We start from the raw sequence: 24,824 nt of genomic DNA, 5'->3' as shown, positions 1-24,824 counted from the left end.
TTTCTTTGCTAATGAAAATGAAAAATTGGATCTAGCAGTGCACATGTGATATGTTATTGGCCGATCTAGCCTTTGTGTCTCTCATTCATTTAACTCTGCTGGTTTCAGACTTAATGCCTTGATATGTCTTGTATACTTTGTGTGTTTCTTTTGGGTTGTGTTCTGCTTTGTACTTCAATAAATATATTCTTAAAAAAAAAAAAAAACCAGAAATGGTGAATGACATGATAATACCCCTAAATCTGATACTCTTCTAGCTGACGCCATAGCCAGTAGAAAGAGAACTTTAGCTGTCAGCCATTTAAGATCCACTTTATTAAGTGGTTCAAACGGGTCAACTTGAAGGGCTTTCAGGACTATACTTAAGTCCCAAGTCACTGTAGGAGGAACAAAAGGAGGTTGAATGCGAAGCATTCCCTGGAAAAAAGTACGTACATCCTGTAAATTGGCAATTTTCTTTTGGAACCATACAGTCAATGCTGATACTTGCACTCTCAAGGAAGCCACCTTCAAACCTTTATCCATTCCTGCCTGAAGGAATGCTAAGACCCTGGATACTCTGGAAGATTTTTTTTTTTTAATCAAACGTGTTTTTATTGCAAATTGTAATAAGAATATCGATAGTCGAACAGTACAATGAATCATTGCATACATTTTTTAACATTTTCCTCCCTCAGGTATGAAAACATAGGTACATATGATGAGTTTTATGTTGTAAGAAGATATAATTAACATTAAATATCAATAAAATGACCAATCATGTTAACCAAATACAGTCTCTTGGTTGTTTTTGTTTGTTTGTTTGTTGCAGTTAACTAGTATTCGATTGTATGATAGTAGTTTGGAGTCTTAAAGAGAGGAGTTAGAGAAAGTAAAGAATGAAAAATGGAGAGAGGAAAAAAAATACAAAAAGGGGGGGAGGTAGAGGGGAGAGAACAAAGACGGGGGGAAGGAGGTGGGAATGAAGCTATGCATGTCCGAGTCATCCTTTATGGTTTAACTTAGGGCGATTGGTGGATCGTGTATTAATAATCTAGTTTTAACTCTGGAAGATTTAGGGTCCATTTTCTGTTCACTGCACCAATGAATATATGTTTGCAATATTCAGTGATAAATGCAAGCTGAGGAAGGTTTCCTTGCTCTGAGCATAGTTTTACTTACCTGTTGTGAGAATCCTCTTGACTTCAGGATAGAGGTTTCAAGAGCCAAGCCATCAAAGACAGTCGATCCAGATGTCTGTGATAGCAAGGACCCTGCATCAGTAGATCTGGACGTTGACGGAGCAGAAGTGGAACATCCAGTGACATACTCTGCAGATCTGTGTACCAATGTCTTCTGGGCCAAGCCGGAGCTATTAGTATCACGGCACCTTTTCCTTGCTTTATCTTTCTCACCACCCTGGGTAATAGGGTGATTGGAGGAAACACATAAGCCAGATGAAAATCCCATCTCACCGACAGTGCATCTACAAAGATCGCTCTGGGATCCTTTGTTCTTGACCCATATGAGAGCACTTTGTTGTTCAGACGGGATGCCATGAGATCTATCTCTGGCAACCCCCACTTGTTTACTAGAGTCTGGAAGACCTCCGGGTCTAGAGCTCATTCACTTGCCTGAATGGCGTGTTGACTGAGAAAGTCTGCTTCCCAGTTTAGGACAACCAAAACAAACACTGCGGACAAGGCTGGATGATGAAGTTCTGAGCACTTTAGTATGTGAATTACCTCCAACACTTTTCGGCTGTGAGTCCCTCCTTCATGGTTGAGGTACGCTACTGCCGTCGCATTGTCCGAGCGGATCTGGACTGGTTTTCCCCGAAGAATGTCCTTTGCCTGAATCAGTGCCATATATATGGCCCGAAGTTCCAATATGTTTATTGGCAGGCAACTTTCTTCCTTGTTCCATTGCCCCTGAAAACACAACCTTCCTGACACTGCTCCCCAGCCCTAGAGACTGGCGTCTGTCGTCACATTTTCCCAATCTGATATCCAAAAGGGTCTCTCCTTGTCCAGATGGGATGTCTGTAGCCACCAGGCTAATGACCTTCTTACTTCTATCGTAAGAAACATAGTCTATGTTTTTATCATCTGATGCAACCCATTCCATTTGGCAAGAATCAGACGCTGCAGAGCCCTCGAGTGGAATTGTGAATTCTCCACCATGTCGAATGTTGACACCATCAAACCCATCACACGCATTGCTGATTGAATGGACACCTTTTGACTGTGTAACAAGTCCTGAATTCTTGACTGGACCTTGGATATCTTGTTCAGAGGTAAAATTACTCTCTGAAGACTTGAATCCAGTACAGCCCCCAAGTGAGTCATCTGTTGTGACGGAACCAGAGACGATATTGCCCAATTTATGAGCCACCCGTGGTTCTGCAGACACGCTATTGTTTGTTGCAGATGACATAAGAGCAAATCCTGCATCTGTGCCAGGATTAAAAGATCGTCAAGGTATGGAAATATTCTTATCCCCTGCTGGCGGAGATAAGCTGCCATTACCACCATAATCTTGGTAAATACTCTGGGAGCTGTGGCTAACCCAAAAGGTAGGGCCTGGAACTGAAAATGCTGTTGGAGGATAGCGAACCTGAGATAGCACTGATGGGACTGTGCTATAGGAAAATGTAGGTAAGCATCCTGTATATCCAGGGATACCATATAATCCCCTGGCTCCATGGCAAAAATGATGGAATGTAATTTCTCCATGTACCCAAATGAATTTGTTCAGTACTTTGAGATTGAGAATGGGCCGAAATGACCCATTTGGCTTCTGAACTAAAAACAGGTTGGAGTAAAAACCCTGTCCTCGTTGTGCAGGAGGAACTGGAATGACTACTCCTGACTGAAGCAATTTCTGAACTGCTTCTAACAAAGCCCTGGCCTTCGTCTCTACCCGAGATGGGCTGGTACAAAAAAAACTTAGAGGAGGGTGCTTCTTGAAGGCAAAAGCATAACCTAGAGATACCGCTTCCTGCACCCAGGCATCTGTTGTAGACTGCTGCCAGATCTGTGCAACTGAAGAAGTCGGCCTCCCACCTTAGGTTCCCCCAGGTGGAGACCTACACCATCAGGCTGATGGTTTATTATGTTTTCCCACCCGGTCCTCTGGTAGCCCAAAGCTTTTTAATCTTACCAGACTTGTTGTTTTGGGCCTGCTTGCCATCACTTTTTCCTTTAGCTTTTCCTTGAGACCGAAAGGGCCGAAAAGCCGGAACGTTAGGTTTGAAATTGTATGTGGAAGGAAACTTGACCTTTTTGGAGTCTGCTTCTGACTCCAGAATATCTGTCAATTCTTTACCAAAAAGAATATCTCCAGAAAAGGGCAAAGATTCCAAAATCTTCTTAGATTCTGAATCAGCTTTCCACGTATGTAGCCAAACTTCTCTGCGAGCAGCTATTGTTGAAGCTGATGCCCTGGAGGCAATAGTACCCATATCCAATGCTGCTTCTTCCAAGAACATTGCAGCCTGTTTTATATGAGCTATATGGGATTTTTTCTATCTAGAAGCTATAGAAAAATCCCCCTCCAATGCATCAGCCCAGGCAGCCACTGCCTTTGCCATCCAAGCTGAAGCCATGGCTGGCCTTATGACTGCCCCAGACAGGGAAAAAATGGTTTTTAGAAAACCATCCAATCTCCTATCCGTGACATAATTTAATGATGTTGAAGGCAAAGGTAATGTAGATTTTCGCACTAATCGAATTACATGCTTATCTATTTTAGGAGCCACCTCCCTTTTTAAACAATCCCCAGCTGGAAGAGGATAATTGGAATTCCATTTCTTATGAATTCTAAACTTCTTATTGGGTGTAGCCCAAGCCTCTTCCATAATTTCTGTCAGCTGATCTGAGCATGGAAACTCAGTCTTAACTGTTTTGGGACGTTTACACACAGGTGCCTTGGTTTTTAACACAGGCTCTGCTGAATCCTCTAAGGATAGAATGGCTTTCATTGCTTTAATTAACTCAGCTATATCCACTGAGCTGAGACCTTCCTCCTCCTCTTCGTATGCCGAAGTAGAATTAATTGAGCTTTCATCTTCTGATGAATCCTCATCTGAATCATGTGTAGCCTGTGAGGGTGAAGATTTACTTACCACCGGCTTATCAGCTTGTTTCTTTTGAGCAGCTGCTGCTGGAAGTGATACACCATAGGTAGGGAGCTGCATGTAAGGGTTAATAGTGTAACCTATCCCTGGTACAGGAGTTGGAGGAATTATCCGTTCAGCTATACTGGATAAAGTCTGTACAAACATAGCATAAGGTGGATCCATCTGCACTTGAATCTGCCTTATATTTTTCATTAACCCCTGGTGAAAGCTAAAACAATTTGCACACAAACCATCCTGAACCAGATCCTGAGAGGATAACACAGCTTTGCAAGACAAACATGATATGAGTGTTGGTGTTGCTGTGAGTGTACCTTCCTCACCTTTGCCGCTCTTAGACATGATAAATAATCAACACTTCCACAGTGTACTACACAATTTGTGACTGTAATCACTTTACATTTCTTAAAGTGATGTACGATCCGACCCTACCCATGCACCAGCATTGAGGATCGGAATAAACAAACTGACAGAAATATAGTAAAGTCAGCAATCACACTAGCAGTCAGTTACATGTTATACATTAGTATAATAAGCAATATGAGCACATCATCAACTACAACTACATTCTAAGTATGTAGGAGAACATATTACTGCATCATATTTAACAGATCTAATGTATTCAGATGCAATGCGACAGAAACAACAGTAAATGTATACAGACTCATATGCAATAAGCACTTATCTTAATATTCCTACTCAAAGGGTAGATAGAGACTTAGTGCTGTATAACCCGTACTCAGTAGAGTGGCATACAGGTAGACTCACCTCGCTTCCAGGATCGATCAATATGTTAGCGAACGCTGAGTGTATCCAGACGCTACTAGTGTACACTGCCGATCCATGAACCTATAGTGAACACAGACGCTCAGTGAACACGGATGCACTGGTCACACAGCCGCCTCTGCTGCGACTGGGTCCCCTACGTGTACAGCGTCTGAGATGAAAGCGGTTAACAGTTCATGGCTGGAGACTCGGAGGAAACTGATCATGAACCGGGGGGAGGGACGACCAGGAGAGCGTCTGACTCCACACTGCTGACATCAACCCTAGGGATCGCGGCCTCATACTATTCCTGGGGCCTCTGATCCCTAAGGCCTTGTGCTGGTGCTCACGAGGTGGCAGCCGCATCAGCGACTGTTTGGTGGTCTCCTCCCAAAACAGTGCGGCTGTGTCCGTATTCCCCTTCTAAGCGGAACCGATGCCTTACCTTCTCCCCGTGCTCCGGTCACAGCCTGGTAACGTCTGCTGGACCTGCTAGTATATCCGACACAGACGCCCGCCGAAACAGCACTGTGCTCGTGGGTAAGCATTGTTGCGACCCGGCGGGGAGTTGTTGGAGCGACTCTTTCTAAGGTATGTATAAGACACTGTTTAGAAAGATCACTCAAAAAAGTAGTAAGACTATAAAAATAAAATAAGAACGCTTGGGGCTGCTAAAAACCAACAGCCCTCTGACCATGGTCCAGCTCCTGCCGCACCAAACAAAAAACTGATTTGCCTGAGCAAGGAGGCGGGGATATATGGACGGGCCCGTTATATGCTGGGAGGCCGGAAAAGCTTTGACCGATTGGTGCAAATCCACTGTTGCTTCACCATATCCCATTGTTATCCTGTGGATAACCTGTAGACCCTGCCGGAGAAATTCCTATTTTTTCCTAAAATCGTTATTTTTGGGAATAATTATTGGGACTGCTCTGGATCCCCTGCGGAACCTCCCTCCCCCCCCTAATGACTATTTAACCATTTTGAAGTTTCCAGTTACAGAAGTGTCCTTATACATCCTTGCCTGCGTTGGCAAAGAATTCCGGCATGCCGTGGCATTCGCGGGAGCTTGCTTAAGCATGTTCCTATGGCTAAATCACACAGTATGCAAGCAGACGCAGGCAACAGGAAGCGGACACTCCCGCTGCCATAGAGTTGGAGGGGAACTCAGCGTCCATGTATAGGCTCCGGTTGCAGGTTGATAAGCTCCTGCTACCTGTTGTTATTTGGTAGCTTTCGCAGCCGCACCCATGAATAATAGCAGACAAAATTAATTGTCGCCATGCTGCTCATTTGAGTAAAGATGTGTGAGGACACATCTGTAGCTTAATTAGTCCAGCCTGTCGTGATCCAGTCTTGTGCAACTGTAGTGTGTGTGTGAGTCCTCTGCCAGGTGTGTGACCCATGGTGTGTGTGTGTGACCCCTCCCCCGGGTGCCTCCAGAGCCAGCAGCAGGGAGAACTACATCTCTTAGATGCAACCTCCCCTCCCAGCAAACCCCTCCACATCCAGCAGTCACCTCCCCAGTGGAAAGATGGCAGGGGAAATGACCTGCAGCTGCAGAGACCACCAGAGCAGAGGTGAGTATCCAACTGTTTTTTTTTTTCTTGCACCACAGGTATTACAAAGCAGAAAACCCTGTGTGCATTTTTTTGTTAATTGGTTACCGCGGGTATCGGTAGAGCACATACCCGGTAATCCAAAATTAGACATGAGGTTTTTCGCTAGCAAAACCATGTGCCCAACTGGATATTCTCCTATATGTCTTTCTATGTATCTTTCTGTTTGTGTAAATATTAGAGATGAGCGCCTGAAATTTTTCGGGTTTTGTGTTTTGGTTCTGGGTTCGGTTCCGCGGCCGTGTTTTGGGTTCGACCGCGTTTTGGCAAAACCTCACCGAATTTTTTTTGTCGGATTCGGGTGTGTTTTGGATTCGGGTGTTTTTTTAAAAAAACACTAAAAAACAGCTTAAATCATAGAATTTGGGGGTCATTTTGATCCCATATTATTATTAACCTCAAAAACCATAATTTCCACTCATTTTCAGTCTATTCTGAATACCTCACACCTCACAATATTATTTTTAGTCCTAAAATTTGCACCAAGGTCGCTGGATGACTAAGCTAAGCGACACTAGTGGCCGACACAAACACCTGGCCCATCTAGGAGTGGCACTGCAGTGTCACGCAGGATGTCCCTTCCAAAAAACCCTCCCCAATCAGCACATGACGCAAAGAAAAAAAGAGGCGCAATGAGGTAGCTGACTGTGTGAGTAAGATAAGCGACCCTAGTGGCCGACACAAACACCGGGCCCATTTAGGAGTGGCACTGCAGTGTCACGCAGGATGTCCCTTCCAAAAAACCCTCCCCAATCAGCACATGACGCAAAGAAAAAAAGAGGCGCAATGAGGTAGCTGACTGTGTGAGTAAGATTAGCGACCCTAGTGGCCGACACAAACACCGGGCCCATTTAGGAGTGGCACTGCAGTGTCACGCAGGATGTCCCTTCCAAAAAACCCTCCCCAATCAGCACATGACGCAAAGAAAAAAAGAGGCGCAATGAGGTAGCTGACTGTGTGAGTAAGATTAGCGACCCTAGTGGCCGACACAAACACCGGGCCCATTTAGGAGTGGCACTGCAGTGTCACGCAGGATGTCCCTTCCAAAAAACCCTCCCCAATCAGCACATGACGCAAAGAAAAAAAGAGGCGCAATGAGGTAGCTGACTGTGTGAGTAAGATTAGCGACCCTAGTGGCCGACACAAACACCGGGCCCATTTAGGAGTGGCACTGCAGTGTCACGCAGGATGTCCCTTCCAAAAAACCCTCCCCAATCAGCACATGACGCAAAGAAAAAAAGAGGCGCAATGGGGTAGCTGACTGTGTGAGTAAGATTAGCGACCCTAGTGGCCGACACAAACACCGGGCCCATTTAGGAGTGGCACTGCAGTGTCACGCAGGATGTCCCTTCCAAAAAACCCTCCCCAATCAGCACATGACGCAAAGAAAAAAAGAGGCGCAATGAGGTAGCTGACTGTGTGAGTAAGATTAGCGACCCTAGTGGCCGACACAAACACCGGGCCCATTTAGGAGTGGCACTGCAGTGTCACGCAGGATGTCCCTTCCAAAAAACCCTCCCCAATCAGCACATGACGCAAAGAAAAAAAGAGGCGCAATGAGGTAGCTGACTGTGTGAGTAAGATTAGCGACCCTAGTGGCCGACACAAACACCGGGCCCATTTAGGAGTGGCACTGCAGTGTCACGCAGGATGTCCCTTCCAAAAAACCCTCCCCAATCAGCACATGACGCAAAGAAAAAAAGAGGCGCAATGAGGTAGCTGACTGTGTGAGTAAGATTAGCGACCCTAGTGGCCGACACAAACACCGGGCCCATTTAGGAGTGGCACTGCAGTGTCACGCAGGATGTCCCTTCCAAAAAACCCTCCCCAATCAGCACATGACGCAAAGAAAAAAAGAGGCGCAATGAGGTAGCTGACTGTGTGAGTAAGATTAGCGACCCTAGTGGCCGACACAAACACCGGGCCCATTTAGGAGTGGCACTGCAGTGTCACGCAGGATGTCCCTTCCAAAAAACCCTCCCCAATCAGCACATGACGCAAAGAAAAAAAGAGGCGCAATGAGGTAGCTGACTGTGTGAGTAAGATTAGCGACCCTAGTGGCCGACACAAACACCGGGCCCATTTAGGAGTGGCACTGCAGTGTCACGCAGGATGTCCCTTCCAAAAAACCCTCCCCAAACAGCACATGACGCAAAGAAAAAGAAAAGAAAAAAGAGGTGCAAGATGGAATTGTCCTTGGGCCCTCCCACCCACCCTTATGTTGTATAAACAAAACAGGACATGCACACTTTAACCAACCCATCATTTCAGTGACAGGGTCTGCCACACGACTGTGACTGATATGACGGGTTGGTTTGGACCCCCCCCAAAAAAGAAGCAATTAATCTCTCCTTGCACAAACTGGCTCTACAGAGGCAAGATGTCCACCTCATCATCACCCTCCGATATATCACCGTGTACATCCCCCTCCTCACAGATTATCAATTCGTCCCCACTGGAATCCACCATCTCAGCTCCCTGTGTACTTTGTGGAGGCAATTGCTGCTGGTCAATGTCTCCGCGGAGGAATTGATTATAATTCATTTTAATGAACATCATCTTCTCCACATTTTCTGGATGTAACCTCGTACGCCGATTGCTGACAAGGTGAGCGGCGGCACTAAACACTCTTTCGGAGTACACACTTGTGGGAGGGCAACTTAGGTAGAATAAAGCCAGTTTGTGCAATGGCCTCCAAATTGCCTCTTTTTCCTGCCAGTATAAGTATGGACTGTGTGACGTGCCTACTTGGATGCGGTCACTCATATAATCCTCCACCATTCTTTCAATGGTGAGAGAATGACAGTAGACGACATGTCCGTAATCGTTGTCAGGTCCTTCAGTCCGGACCAGATGTCAGCATCAGCAGTCGCTCCAGACTGCCCTGCATCACCGCCAGCGGGTGGGCTCGGAATTCTGAGCCTTTTCCTCGCACCCCCAGTTGCGGGAGAATGTGAAGGAGGAGATGTTGACAGGTCGCGTTCCGCTTGACTTGACAATTTTCTCACCAGCAGGTCTTTCAACCCCAGCAGACTTGTGTCTGCCGGAAAGAGAGATCCAAGGTAGGCTTTAAATCTAGGATCGAGCACGGTGGCCAAAATGTAGTGCTCTGATTTCAACAGATTGACCACACATGAATCCTTGTTAAGCGAATTAAGGGCTCCATCCACAAGTCCCACATGCCTAGCGGAATCGCTCCGTGTTAGCTCCTCCTTCAATGTCTCCAGCTTCTTCTGCAAAAGCCTGATGAGGGGAATGACCTGACTCAGGCTGGCAGTGTCTGAACTGACTTCACGTGTGGCAAGTTCAAAGGGCATCAGAACCTTGCACAACGTTGAAATCATTCTCCACTGCGCTTGAGACAGGTGCATTCCACCTCCTATATCGTGCTCAATTGTATAGGCTTGAATGGCCTTTTGCTGCTCCTCCAACCTCTGAAGCATATAGAGGGTTGAATTCCACCTCGTTACCACTTCTTGCTTCAGATGATGGCAGGGCAGGTTCAGTAGTTTTTGGTGGTGCTCCAGTCTTCTGTACGTGGTGCCTGTACGCCGAAAGTGTCCCGCAATTTTTCTGGCCACCGACAGCATCTCTTGCACGCCCCTGTCGTTTTTTAAATAATTCTGCACCACCAAATTCAAGGTATGTGCAAAACATGGGACGTGCTGGAATTTGCCCATATTTAATGCACACACAATATTGCTGGCGTTGTCCGATGCCACAAATCCACAGGAGAGTCCAATTGGGGTAAGCCATTCCGCGATGATCTTCCTCAGTTGCCGTGAGAGGTTTTCAGCTGTGTGCGTATTCTGGAAACCGGTGATACAAAGCGTAGCCTGCCTAGGAAAGAGTTGGCGTTTGCGAGATGCTGCTACTGGTGCCGCCGCTGCTGTTCTTGCGGCGGGAGTCCATACATCTACCCAGTGGGCTGTCACAGTCATATAGTCCTGACCCTGCCCTGCTCCACTTGTCCACATGTCCGTGGTTAAGTGGACATTGGGTACAACTGCATTTTTTAGGACACTGGTGAGTCTTTTTCTGACGTCCGTGTACATTCTCAGTATCGCCTGCCTAGAGAAGTGGAACCTAGATGGTATTTGGTAACGGGGGCACACTGCCTCAATAAATTGTCTAGTTCCCTGTGAACTAACGGCGGATACCGGACGCACGTCTAACACCAACATAGTTGTCAAGGCCTCAGTTATCCGCTTTGCAGCAGGATGACTGCTGTGATATTTCATCTTCCTCGCAAAGGACTGTTGAACAGTCAATTGCTTACTGGAAGTAGTACAAGTGGGCTTACGACTTCCCCTCTGGGATGACCATCGACTCCCAGCAGCAACAACAGCAGCGCCAGCAGCAGTAGGCGTTACACGCAAGGATGCATCGGAGGAATCCCAGGCAGGAGAGGACTCGTCAGAATTGCCAGTGACATTGCCTGCAGGACTATTGGCATTCCTGGGGAAGGAGGAAATTGACACTGAGGGAGTTGGTGGGGTGGTTTGCGTGAGCTTGGTTACAAGAGGAAGGGATTTACTGGTCAGTGGACTGCTTCCGCTGTCACCCAAAGTTTTTGAACTTGTCACTGACTTATTATGAATGCGCTGCAGGTGACGTATAAGGGAGGATGTTCCGAGGTGGTTAACGTCCTTACCCCTACTTATTACAGCTTGACAAAGGGAACACACGGCTTGACACCTGTTGTCCGCATTTCTGTTGAAATAGTTCCACACCGAAGAGCTGATTTTTTTGGTATTTTCACCAGGCATGTCAACGGCCATATTCCTCCCACGGACAACAGGTGTCTCCCCGGGTGCCTGACTTAAACAAACCACCTCACCATCAGAATCCTCCTGGTCAATTTCCTCCCCAGCGCCAGCAACACCCATATCCTCCTCATCCTGGTGTACTTCAACACTGACATCTTCAATCTGACTATCAGGAACTGGACTGCGGGTGCTCCTTCCAGCACTTGCAGGGGGCGTGCAAATGGTGGAAGGCGCATGCTCTTCACGTCCAGTGTTGGGAAGGTCAGGCATCGCAACCGACACAATTGGACTCTCCTTGTGGATTTGGGATTTCGAAGAACGCACAGTTCTTTGCGGTGCTACTGCTTTTGCCAGCTTGAGTCTTTTCATTTTTCTAGCGAGAGGCTGAGTGCCTCCATCCTCATGTGAAGCTGAACCACTAGCCATGAACATAGGCCAGGGCCTCAGCCGTTCCTTGCCACTCCGTGTGGTAAATGGCATATTGGCAAGTTTACGCTTCTCCTCCGACAATTTTATTTTAGGTTTTGGAGTCCTTTTTTTACTGATATTTGGTGTTTTGGATTTGACATGCTCTGTACTATGACATTGGGCATCGGCCTTGGCAGACGACGTTGCTGGCATTTCATCGTCTCGGCCATGACTAGTGGCAGCAGCTTCAGCACAAGGTGGAAGTGGATCTTGATCTTTCCCTAATTTTGGAACCTCAACATTTTTGTTCTCCATATTTTAATAGGCACAACTAAAAGGCACCTCAGGTAAACAATGGAGATGGATGGATACTAGTATACAATTATGGACGGACTGCCGAGTGCCGACACAGAGGTAGCTACAGCCGTGAACTACCGTACTGTGTCTGCTGCTAATATAGACTGGTTGATAAAGAGATGTCGTAGTATGTATGTATGAAGAAGAAAGAAAAAAAAACCACGGTTAGGTGGTATACAATTATGGACGGACTGCCGAGTGCCGACACAGAGGTAGCCACAGCCGTGAACTACCGTACTGTACTGTGTCTGCTGCTAATATAGACTGGTTGATAAAGAGATGTCGTAGTATGTATGTATGAAGAAGAAAGAAAAAAAAACCACGGGTAGGTGGTATACAATTATGGACGGACTGCCGAGTGCCGACACAGAGGTAGCCACAGCCGTGAACTACCGTACTGTACTGTGTCTGCTGCTAATATAGACTGGTTGATAAAGAGATGTAGTAGTATGTATGTATAAAGAAGAAAGAAAAAAAAACCACGGGTAGGTGGTATACAATTATGGACGGACTGCCGAGTGCCGACACAGAGGTAGCCACAGCCGTGAACTACCGTACTGTACTGTGTCTGCTGCTAATATAGACTGGTTGATAAAGAGATGTCGTAGTATGTATGTATGAAGAAGAAAGAAAAAAAAACCACGGTTAGGTGGTATACAATTATGGACGGACTGCCGAGTGCCGACACAGAGGTAGCCACAGCCGTGAACTACCGTACTGTACTGTGTCTGCTGCTAATATAGACTGGTTGATAAAGAGATGTCGTAGTATGTATGTATAAAGAAGAAAGAAAAAAAAAACACGGTTAGGTGGTATACAATTATGGACGGACTGCCGAGTGCCGACACAGAGGTAGCCACAGCCGTGAACTACCGTACTGTACTGTGTCTGCTGCTAATATAGACTGGTTGATAAAGAGATGTCGTAGTATGTATGTATGAAGAAGAAAGAAAAAAAAACCACGGTTAGGTGGTATACAATTATGGACGGACTGCCGAGTGCCGACACAGAGGTAGCCACAGCCGTGAACTACCGTACTGTACTGTGTCTGCTGCTAATATAGACTGGTTGATAAAGAGATGTCGTAGTATGTATGTATAAAGAAGAAAGAAAAAAAAACCACGGTTAGGTGGTATACAATTATGGACGGACTGCCGAGTGCCGACACAGAGGTAGCCACAGCCGTGAACTACCGTACTGTACTGTGTCTGCTGCTAATATAGACTGGTTGATAAAGAGATGTAGTAGTATGTATGTATAAAGAAGAAAGAAAAAAAAACCACGGGTAGGTGGTATACAATTATGGATGGACTGCCGAGTGCCGACACAGAGGTAGCTACAGCCGTGAACTACCGTACTGTGTCTGCTGCGACTGGATGATAAATAATGATATAAAAAATATATATATATCACTACTGCAGCCGGACAGGTATATATATTATATAATGACGGACCTGCTGGACACTGTCTGTCAGCAGAATGAGTTTTTTATAGAATAAAAAAAAAAACACCACACAAGTGAAGTCACACGACGAGTGTTTAACTTTTTCAGGCAATCACAATATAGTATACTACTAACTATACTGGTGGTCAGTGTGGTCAGGTCACTGGTCAGTCACACTGGCAGTGGCACTCCTGCAGCAAAAGTGTGCACTGTTTAATTTTAATATAATATGTACTCCTGGCTCCTGCTATAACCTATAACTGGCACTGCAGTGCTCCCCAGTCTCCCCCACAATTATAAGCTGTGTGAGCTGAGCACAGTCAGATATATAATATATACATAGATGATGCAGCACACTGGGCTGAGCAGTGCACACAGATATGGTATGTGACTGTCTTGTACTCCTGGCTCCTGCTATAACCTATAACTGGCACTGCAGTGCTCCCCAGTCTCCCCCACAATTATAAGCTGTGTGAGCTGAGCACAGTCAGATATATAATATATACATAGATGATGCAGGCATGCAGCACACTGGGCTGAGCAGTGCACACAGATATGGTATGTGACTGAGTCACTGTGTGTACCGTTTTTTTCAGGCAGAGAACGGATATATTAAATAAAACAACTGCACTGCTGGTGGTCACTGTGGTCAGTCACTAAACTCTGCACTCTCTTCTACAGTATCAGCCTCAGGTCAATCTCTCTCTCTCTCTCCTAATCTAAATGGAGAGGACGCCAGCCACGTCCTCTCCCTATCAATCTCAATGCACGTGTGAAAATGGCGGCGACGCGCGGCTCCTTATATAGAATCCGAGTCTCGCGAGAATCCGACAGCGTCATGATGACGTTCGGGCGCGCTCGGGTTAACCGAGCAAGGCGGGAAGATCCGAGTCGCTCGGACCCGTGAAAAAAAACATGAAGTTCGTGCGGGTTCGGATTCAGAGAAACCGAACCCGCTCATCTCTAGTAAATATGTCTATTCATCTTTCCATATACAGTATTTAGCCATGTATCTCTCACTCAGTGATGCAGTGTTTGCCTGAAACATATGTAGTGTTTGAGGTGTTTAGTACTTTAGTTTGGGCTTTCTGCTCCTACTCTTCCTCTGATGACACTTTTTAATTTCCTCCACACATTGGGGGTCATTCACGCTGCATTTTTTTGCAGCGGCGCGATCGGGTCTTGACTGCGCATGCGTGTGACCCGCTATGCGCATGCGTGTCGCTGCCCGGCGACAGGGGTCATCGGAGAGCGAGGCTTCTACGACAGAAGCAATCACCAGAAGATTGACAAGCAGAAGGCGTTCCTGGGCGGCAACTCACCATTTTCTGGGAGTGTTGGGGAAAAACGCAGTCGTGCCCAGCCATTCTGGAGGAGGGTTCCTGACGTCACCGCCGGCCAAGATCATCACAGCATCTGAGTAAGTTCTGGGCTGTGCAGAAACTGCACAAACTTTTGTTTGTGCAGCTCACTGCACAGGCCATCACACCCCTGCAAAGCCCTAATCCTCTCCCCCCTGTAAGCGGCGATTACCTTGTCGCAGCAGTGCAAAAAATAGCCTGCGTGCGTCCAGGTCTGAATTAGGCCCATTATGTTTGAACATGGCCCAGTGCTGCCATGAAGTAAATTTTCTCTAGGTCCTCAACTCTTTTCTTTCTGTCAGCCGGGGGTGCCTCAGGTGGTGTTCTACAGTCTGTATCTTTGTGGTACTGCCCTAATTAATGTTATGCATCATAATAGTGCCCTTAGTTCACTTTATGCCACATCATTGTTAGGATCTCCTGCTCTGTGCTGCCACGTCGCCATGGCAACCGGGAGGCAAGTGTTAGCGAAGTAACCTAAGCGCAGCTGATACTCCGGTCCGGGTTTTTACTGTGTAGTGGTTACAGGCTCTGTGCACGGCAGGGAATCCGGCGCTGGTTTTGTGCTCACAGTCTGTGAGGTCTGAGTGGGGCGTGGACAGCACCTGCTATATAAACCATCCTCTCAGGCTAGGCAAATGCTGCTGAATCTTTGTTTGTTAGTCAGTTCCAGAGAGTTAGCTAGTACTGTGTGACTTTGTATTTACTTGTTGCTTACTGCGAATAGGCCTTGGGATTCGGTACTTCATTCTGCCAATCCGGACCTAGCAGTAAGACTGGAGTCAGTTGTTTGACCTGCTGGGGTTCTTTTGCTATTCTGTGAACCCAGCAGGTTTGCGGCTGTACTCTCAGACCTGCTTGCTTAATCCTCCCTCACTGTGCAGGGCGTCCAGGTGTCAGTTTAGTGGCAGTAAGCTGAACCTGTGCCCTGCAAGTGGGGGTTAGGATTGTGGATACTCTCCTTGTGTCTATATTTCTATCTCTGACCAAGGAGTTTATTCCCACACCCGTAGGTAACCCTTTGGAATTTTTTCTGTTGCTCTTAGCAACATCATTTCAGGTGCTCCACATGTTAAATCACTACACATCGCTTCATTGTCCGCTCTATTCCATCTGAGCATTCCTGACACTAGGGAGACACCCAATTCCTGAGCCTTTGGGCTTCTCCGTTCACTTTGTGTTTATTAGTTATTCCATCACCTCCTGTGTATGTTATGTTATACTGTCTGTGAGATCGTTTGCTTCGCTTCCCTCTCTGTTCATACACCGGTATACTCCTGTTAGCACTGGTGTGCGTAACATATTCAGCAGCCTTACTCCTGTTGAAATTTTGTGGGAATATGGAGCATACCCCTCAAAATACTTTGCAACAGGTGGTCGATCAGGTGCAGGTCCTGACTCGACAATTTAATGAGATGTCCATTAAAATGAACACCCCGCAGGCCGCTAGCGGAGCTCCCGCAGCAGCAGCGGCAAGTTCAGGGGTTAAGGAGCCGAAAGTAAATCTCCCGGATCGTTTTTCTGGAGATCGCTCGCAGTTCTTTTGTTTCAAGGAGAGCTGTAAGCTATATTTCAGGCTTAGGCCCCAGTCTTCTGTGTCGGAGAATCAGCGGGTGGGCATGGTGATTTCCTTGCTACAAGAAGACACACAGGTCTGGGCATATGGGTTACAGCCTGACTGTCCGTCGCTTAAAAGTGTCGATGCTTTTTTTACGGCACTGGGCATTTTGTATGATGACCCTGACAAGATGGCTTCAGCCGAGGCTCAGATTACGGTTCTTAAGCAAGGGCGACGGCCAGCTGAGGTTTATAGTACGGAGTTTCGGAGGTTGGCTCATGATACCCAGTGGAATGACCCAGCCCTGAGAAACCAGTACCGAAGGGGCCTTTCTGACCAGATAAAGGACCAACTGGTACAATATCCCTCGCCTGATAGCTTAGATCAGCTCATGCAGTTATCCATCCGGGTGGATAGACGGCTGAGAGAGTGTAGGCTTGAAAGGGAGACCGCAGTTTCCTTTTTTCCCAAGGGAACCTCAGACTCTGAGGAATATTCCGAGGAGCCTATGCAGATTGGGGCTACCCGCCTCTCCTCGCGTGAGAAGACGCGGAGGAGACAGCAGGGTTTGTGTTTGTACTGTGGGAATAAAGGTCATGTTGTAGTATCATGCCCAGAAAAACCGGAAAACTTCAGGGCCTGAGGGTGATGGGAAATATCCTGTCAGGCCAGAAGTCAGAATTTCCTAAAAAGACTTTTCTCATTCCGGTGACTTTGGAGATCCTCGGTCAAACTGTCAAGACTGAGGCCTTTGTTGACAGTGGGGCCGATGGGGTTTTCATGGACCGTCAATTCGCCCTGGAACACTCTGTTCCCTCAGTACCTTTGGCATCAGAGATTGAGATCTGTGGGTTAAACGGGGAACCATTGTCCCAGGGTAAAATTACCTCCTGCACCAGCCAAATTCCTTTGTTTATTGGAGCCGCACACTCTGAAAAATTGTCTTTTTATGTGACTGTCTGTTCTTTTGCCCCATTGGTTTTGGGGTTACCCTGGTTAAGGGCCCATAACCCTCAATTTGACTGGGTCTCTGGGGAGATTCTTAGTTGGGGTAGTGATTGTTTCAGGAGTTGCTTGAGCCTTCCAGTCAGGCTCTCGCAGCTAAGTTTGCCAGGATTGCCAGGATGTTATGCAGATTTTGCGGATGTGTTCTCCAAAAAAGTTGCGGAGGTACTACCTCCCCATCGCCCCTATGACTGTGCCATTGATTTTTTGCCGGATGCTAAGCTTCCCAAGAGCAGGTTGTACTCCCTGTCACGTCCTGAGACTCAGGCTATGGCAGAGTACATTCAGGAGAACTTGGCTAAGGGATTTATCAGACCCTCACAGTCCCCAGTTGGGTCGGGGTTCTTTTTCGTGGGTAAAAAGGACGGTTCGTTGCGACCCTGCATCGACTTCAGGGAATTGAACCGTATCACGATTAAAAACTCGTACCCACTGCCTCTCATTTCGGTTTTGTTTGACCAGCTTCGTACTGCCACCATTTTTTCTAAGATTGACCTACGTGGTGCTTACAATCTAATCCGAATAAGAGAGGGGGATGAATGGAAGATTGCCTTTAATACCCACTCAGGGCATTATGAATATTTGGTGATGCCTTTTGGGCTCTCTAATGCCCCGGCAGTCTTCCAGGAATTCATGAACGATGTGCTCAGGGAATATTTGGATAGATTCTTAGTTGTTTATCTAGATGACATCCTAATCTTCTCTCATTCCCTGGAGGAACATCGGAAGCATGTACGCTTAGTCCTCCAGAAACTCAGAGACCACCAGCTTGGGGCGAAGCTGGAGAAGTGCGAGTTTGAAGTCCAGCAAATCGCATTTCTAGGGTATATTATCTCCTCAGAAGGTTTCCAAATGGAGGGTTCTAAGGTACAGGCAGTCCTGGATTGGGTGCAGCCCACTAGTTTGAAGGCGCTTCAGCGTTTTCTGGGCTTTGCAAATTTTTATAGACGGTTTATCGCTGGATTTTCGTCTATAGTGGCCCCCTTGGTGGCACTCACTAAGAAAGGGGCGGATGTTGCTCACTGGTCTTGTGAGGCCAAAGCGTCCTTTGCCCGTCTCAAAAGGGCATTTGTCTCGGCCAAGGTGCTGCGACACCCAGATCCAGAGCGTCCTTTTGTGGTAGAAGTGGATGCCTCTGAGATAGGTATTGGGGCAGTGCTCTCTCAGATGGGGGTGTCTGATAATCGCCTTCATCTCTGTGCTTACTTTTCCCGTAAATTTTCGTCTGCCGAGATGAATTATGATGTGGGTAACCGGAAATTGTTGGCTATAAAGTATGCACTCGGGGAGTGGAGACACTGGCTTGAGGGGGCTAAGTTTGTGGTCTCAATTCTCACCGACCATAAGAATCTGGCATATTTAGAGTCAGCGAAGCGGCTCAATGCCAGGCAGGCACGATGGGCTTTGTTTTTTGCTCGCTTTAATTTTTTGATAACATATCGCCCTGGGTCAAAAAACATCAAGGCTGATGCGCTCTCGCGGAGTTTTGCTCCAGTTCAAGAGACCACCGAGGAGCCATTGCCCATTGTGTCCCCATCATGTATTAAAGTGGGCATTACCCAGGACCTCTTATCATTAGTCCTTAGAGCACAGGAGCAGGCTCCTCCAGACCTTCCGGTAGGTCTCTTGTTTGTGCCTCCTAGGTTAAGACAGCGAGTGTTCCTGGAATTCCATGCCAAGAGGTCGGGAGTTGCTGTCTAGGGCGGTGTGGTGGCCCTCGGTGGCTAGGGATGTGGATCAGTGGGTTCGGGCATGTGACGTTTGTGCCCGAAATAAAACTCCTAGAGGGGTTCCTGTCGGCCCATTACATCCACTCTCTATTCCGTCTAAGCCATGGACCCACATTTCCATGGATTTTGTGGTGGACTTGCCCAAATCCTCGGGGATGACAGCCATTTGGGTTGTCGTTGACAGGTTTTCGAAGATGGCGCATTTTGTTCCACTGGTTGGGTTGCCATCGGCCAGACGCCTGTCTGAGTTATTTATGCAGCATGTTGTGCGCCTCCACGGGTTGCCACTTGATGTGGTCTCTGACCGTGGATCCCAGTTTGTGGCCAAATTCTGGAGGGCATTTTGTTCTGATCTCCAGATTTCCGTGAGCTTGTCGTCAGGCTACCATCCACAGTCTAATGGGCAGACTGAGAGGGTGAACCAGTCCTTGGAGCAGTTCCTCAGGTGTTATGTCACCAAGTGTCATACTGACTGGGTTGCTCATCTGTCCATGGCGGAGTTTGCCTATAACAACGCGGCTCACTCTGCTACAGGGATCTCTCCCTTCCTTTGTGTGTATGGGCATCATCCTAAGGCCAATTCTTTTGACCCCCTGGATTCCACGTCTGGTGGTTCCTCTGTTGTTTCGGTCCTTAGGGGTATTTGGAGGAAAGTGAAGAAAGCCCTTGTGTCTGTGTCATTAGTGACCAAAAGGGTTTTTGATAAGCGGAGAAGACCCTGCAGCTTCAAATTAGGAGACTTCGTCTGGTTGTCCACCAAGAATTTGAAGTTGAGACAGCCATCTCATAAGTTTGGCCCCCGGTTCATCGGCCCTTATAAGATCACCAGGGTTATCAATCCGGTGGCATTTCAGTTAGATCTGCCCCGTTCATTGGGTATCAATAAAACATTTCACTGTTCCCTTTTAAAACTGGCGGTTAGTAATCCTTCTTCCAGTGGAAGACCTTCTCCTCTTCTGATACGGGGTCAGAGGGAGTTTGTGGTTGAAAGGGTTCTTGACTCCAAGATGGTTCGGGGTCGGCTGTCATTTTTGGTGCACTGGAAGGGGTATGGCCCGGAGGAGCGGTCGTGGGTGCGCAGTTGTGATCTTCATGCCCCCAGACTGATACGCTCTTTCTTCTCGCAGTTCCCCGATAAACCCGGTGGTAGGGGTTCTTTGACCCCTCGTCAGAGAGGGGGTACTGTTAGGATCTCCTGCTCTGTGCTGCCACGTCGCCATGGCAACTGGGAGGCAAGTGTTAGCGAAGTAACCTGAGCGCAGCTGATACTCCGGTCCGGGTTTTTACTGTGTAGTGGTTACAGGCTCTGTGCACGGCAGGGAATCCGGCGCTGGTTTTGTGCTCACAGTCTGTGAGGTCTGAGTGGGGCGTGGACAGCACCTGCTATATAAACCATCCTCTCAGGCTAGGCAAATGCTGCTGAATCTTTGTTTGTTAGTCAGTTCCAGAGAGTTAGCTAGTACTGTGTGACTTTGTATTTACTTGTTGCTTACTGCGAATAGGCCTTGGGATTCGGTACTTCATTCTGCCAATCCGGACCTAGCAGTAAGACTGGAGTCAGTTGTTTGACCTGCTGGAGTTCTTTTGCTATTCTGTGAACCCAGCAGGTTTGCGGCTGTACTCTCAGACCTGCTTGCTTAATCCTCCCTCACTGTGCAGGGCGTCCAGGTGTCAGTTTAGTGGCAGTAAGCTGAACCTGTGCCCTGCAAATGGGGGTTAGGATTCTGGATACTCTCCTTGTGTCTATATTTCTATCTCTGACCAAGGAGTTTATTCCCACACCCGTTGGTAACCCTTTGGGGTTTTTTCTGTTGCTCTTAGCAACATCATTTCAGGTGCTCCACATGTTAAATCACTACACATCGCTTCATTGTCCGCTCTATTCCATCTGAGCATTCCTGACACTAGGGAGACACCCAATTCCTGAGCCTTTGGGCTTCTCCGTTCACTTTGTGTTTATTAGTTATTCCATCACCTCCTGTGTATGTTATGTTATACTGTCTGTGAGTTCGTTTGCTTCGCTTCCCTCTCTGTTCATACACCGGTATACTCCTGTTAGCACTGGTGTGCGTAACAATCATATTGCTCTCAGTTTAATGTATACCACTTTGTAGTACCCCCATTTCATATTATGCTACATTGTAGTACCCTCAGTTAATATAGTTTGCCCCTGGTTTGTACTGTGCAAAATAATGGAGCTCTCTGTTCATATTGTGCCATACCACAGTTCCTCCAGGTCATACTGTGCAATATTTCAGTGCCTCCAGTCCATAATGTGCGACATTACAATGCTTCAATTCATATTATGGGGGAGATAAAGTGGGGAAGTTGCCCATAGCATCCAAACAAGTTCTAGCTATGATTTATAATTTAGTATATTCTATAAAATGACAGAAGCTGGTGGACCAACCAGCCTAGCCTGAAATTACACTTTATTTGGAGATCTTCTTATTCTTGAGGCCCAATCTCCACCCCAGCTCAGTTCACAAAGGCTGTAATCATTGAGAAGCCTACTCACAGCTGTGCCTGTGAGGGTGAAACAGGAGTGTGAGAGATGGATCATATAAGTGTGGAGCTTTACTGAGAGGAAGAGGCAAAGACCACCACCGATATAAGCACAGATGAGTCCCACTTATTGGGCCAGACCCAATTGCTTAGCATGCAGTGACCTGGGTACAGGGGAGCCAGGCTCTGGAGATGGTCCCCTTATGTGTCTGGGCCCCATAGCAATGGCACCCCCTGAATCCACTATAGCTACGTTCATATTTGCAGGAGTATAACCTAGTGTTCTTCTCAAGCAGGCATTAGGCAGATAACAGTGCAAGTAGGAGAAGGGAGGGCATTGGTGTTTCTATCATGAGTGAAATGTGTGCGGTGCACACAGGTCCCTGGGTCCAGGGGGGGGGCCACACTGCACTTATGTTGTTTTAATACTTACTTTTCTCATGCGTCCTAGAGGATGCTGGGGTCCACTTCAGTACCATGGGGTATAGATGGTTCCGCAGGAGCCATGGGCACTTTAAGACTTTTCAAGGGTGTGAACTGGCTCCTCCCTCTATGCCCCTCCTCCAGACCTCAGTTTTAGAAATGTGCCCAGGCAGACTGGATGCACTCCCGAGGAGCTCTACTGAGGTTCTCTGAAAAGACTTATGTTAGGTTTTTTATTTTCAGGGAGATCTGCTGGCAACAGTCTCCCTGCTTCGTGGGACTGAGGGGGCAGAAGTAGGAACCAACTTCCTAAAGAGTTTCATGGTTCTGCTTCTGGCTGACAGGATACCCATTAGCTCCTGAAGGGAACTGAACGCTAGCCGTGCCTAGATGCTCACTCCTACAGCACGCCGTCACCCCCCTCACTGAGCCAGAAGTCAGAAGACAGGTGAGTGTTAGAAGACAGATCTTCAATCAAGAAAGTGACGGCTAAAGGTATCGCGCGGCTGGCGATAGCGCAGCGTGCCATGTTGCCCACACATACACAGGCACTGCAGGGTGCAGGGCACGGGGGCGCCCTGGGCAGCATGAAACCTATGGAAACTGGCATAAATAAGGGGCATAAGTTGCTGAGGCACAGTCCTACTCCCGCCAGTATAAAAGTATACCTCATAAAAGCTGAGGAGAAACACACCATTGAAGAGTGGAGCTTTTTCCTCAGTCAGCCAGCACACTGCTCAGCGCCATTTCTCTCTCTCCTCAGGCTGCAGAGACAACGCTGGTCCTCCTCCACTACTGAACAAGTATCAGGGTGCAAAACAGGGGGGGGCCACAGTGAATTTGGTGCTATATAATTGTGTGATTAACATTATAAAAGCGCTGTATGTCAGTGGGCATTTTGTGTTCACAGACATTGTGTTACTGGCACTGGGTTGTGAACTGGCAAATCCTATCTGTGTCCCTCTGACAGATTTTTCTGTGGGTCTGTCCCCTATAAGTTCCGAAGTGTCTGTGGTGTGGTTGTGCACATGTGTGACATGTCTGTGGCAGGGAACTCTGTGGAGACATGTTAGGGAAACAGGGGTGTAATAAGACACCAAGAGCCTGACTGGGTGAAAAGATACATGATAGTGTGAATCATATCAGTAAGAGGTTGGACTGAATCTCATACAGAAAATGAAAATAATCTGTTGATGTGATTTTTAATAGTTCTGTCTTTCATCCACAGGGACCTTTCTGGGTCACATACAAATTTGCACAAGTAGTACAAACTGATACCGACACGGACTCTGATTCCTGTGTCGACACTAGTGATTCCAGGGGAATAGGTCCTAAGTTAGCAAAAAAAGCATTCAAAACATGTTTTAGTTATAAAGGATGTGTTAGAAGTTATGAAGCCCCCTCTTTTACCACAAGGAGAGGGTTTACTTTAGTAAAGAAGTAATGTAATTTCCCCTTCACCTCAGGAGTTGAACAGTCTCTTGGAGGGAGTCTAATTTAACCTGAAAAGAAATTTCAGATTCCCAAAAGGAATTCAGGCAGCTTACCTTTTTCCAAAAAAGGTGGGAATCACCCCGCATTTTAGACAGGGCCCTGTCATAAAAGAGAAAAGGTGTTTCTCCCTGCGCCTGGAATGGCTTCACTTAAGGAGCCGACAGACCGCAAGTGAGTGAGGTTATCTATTGATGTGGCCAGTGGGACACTACTCAGTCCTACCATTGTCTGTGAGTGGGTGAGTAGTGCTATTGAAAAGTGGTCAGAAAACTTGTCATTAGACATTGACACAATAGATGGAGACGAGATACTCCTAACGTTAGGTCATATCAAAGATGCTGCTGCATACGTACTAGAAACCATGAAATATATTGGTTTCTTGGGATCAAGAAATGCTACCATGGCAGTATCGGCTCGGAGGGCGTTGTGGATTCACCAGTGGAATGCCGATGCAGATTCCAAAAGAAATATGGAGGCTCTCCCATATAAAGGTGAGGCCTTGTTTGGTGATGAGCTGGATGTGTTAGTCTCGGCGGCTACCACAGGTAAGTCGACATTCTTGCCTTATGCTCCTACACCAGCGAAAAAGACACATCACTCTCACATACAGTCCTTTCGGACCAACAAATACAAAAAGGCCAAAGGTTCCCCCTTTTTTGCAGGTATGGGAAGGGAAAAGGAAAGAAATCCGCAGCGTCTCCCAGATCGCAGGAGCAGAAGTCCACCCCTGCTTCTTCCAAATCTGCAGCATAATGCTGGGGCTCCCTTGCGGGAGTCCGCTCGGGTGGGAGCACATCTGAAACTTTTCAGCCAAATCTGGATTCAATCTGGCCTGGACCAATGGGTCTTACAAATAGTGTCCCGTGGGTACAAACTAGAGTTTCAAGATGTCCCCCCATGCCGATTTTTCAAATCGACCTTGCCAGCTTCTCTTCCGGGAAGAGAGGCAGTAACAACGGCAATTCAAAAATTATGTCAGGATCAGGTCATTGTCCTGGTACCCTTGGCACAGTAAGGAGAAGGTTTTTTATTCAAGCATCTTCATAGTTCCGAAGCCAGATGGCTCGGTCAGACCGATTTTAAACCTGAAAAATCTGAATCTCTACCTGAAAAGGTTCAAGTTCAAGATGGAATCCCTGAGGGTAGTGATTTCCAGTCTGGAAGAGGGGGACTTCATAGTGTCAGTAGACATAAAAGATGCTTACTTGCATGTTCCCATTTATCCTCCTCACCAAGCTTATCTGAGATTCGCAGTACAGGATTGCCATT

The sequence above is a fragment of the Pseudophryne corroboree genome, chromosome 11 (genome assembly GCF_028390025.1).
Source record: "Pseudophryne corroboree isolate aPseCor3 chromosome 11, aPseCor3.hap2, whole genome shotgun sequence".
NCBI classification, from domain to species: domain Eukaryota; kingdom Metazoa; phylum Chordata; class Amphibia; order Anura; family Myobatrachidae; genus Pseudophryne; species Pseudophryne corroboree.
The sequence above is the reverse complement of the archived record's forward strand: the minus strand, read 5'-3'. Positions refer to the sequence as shown.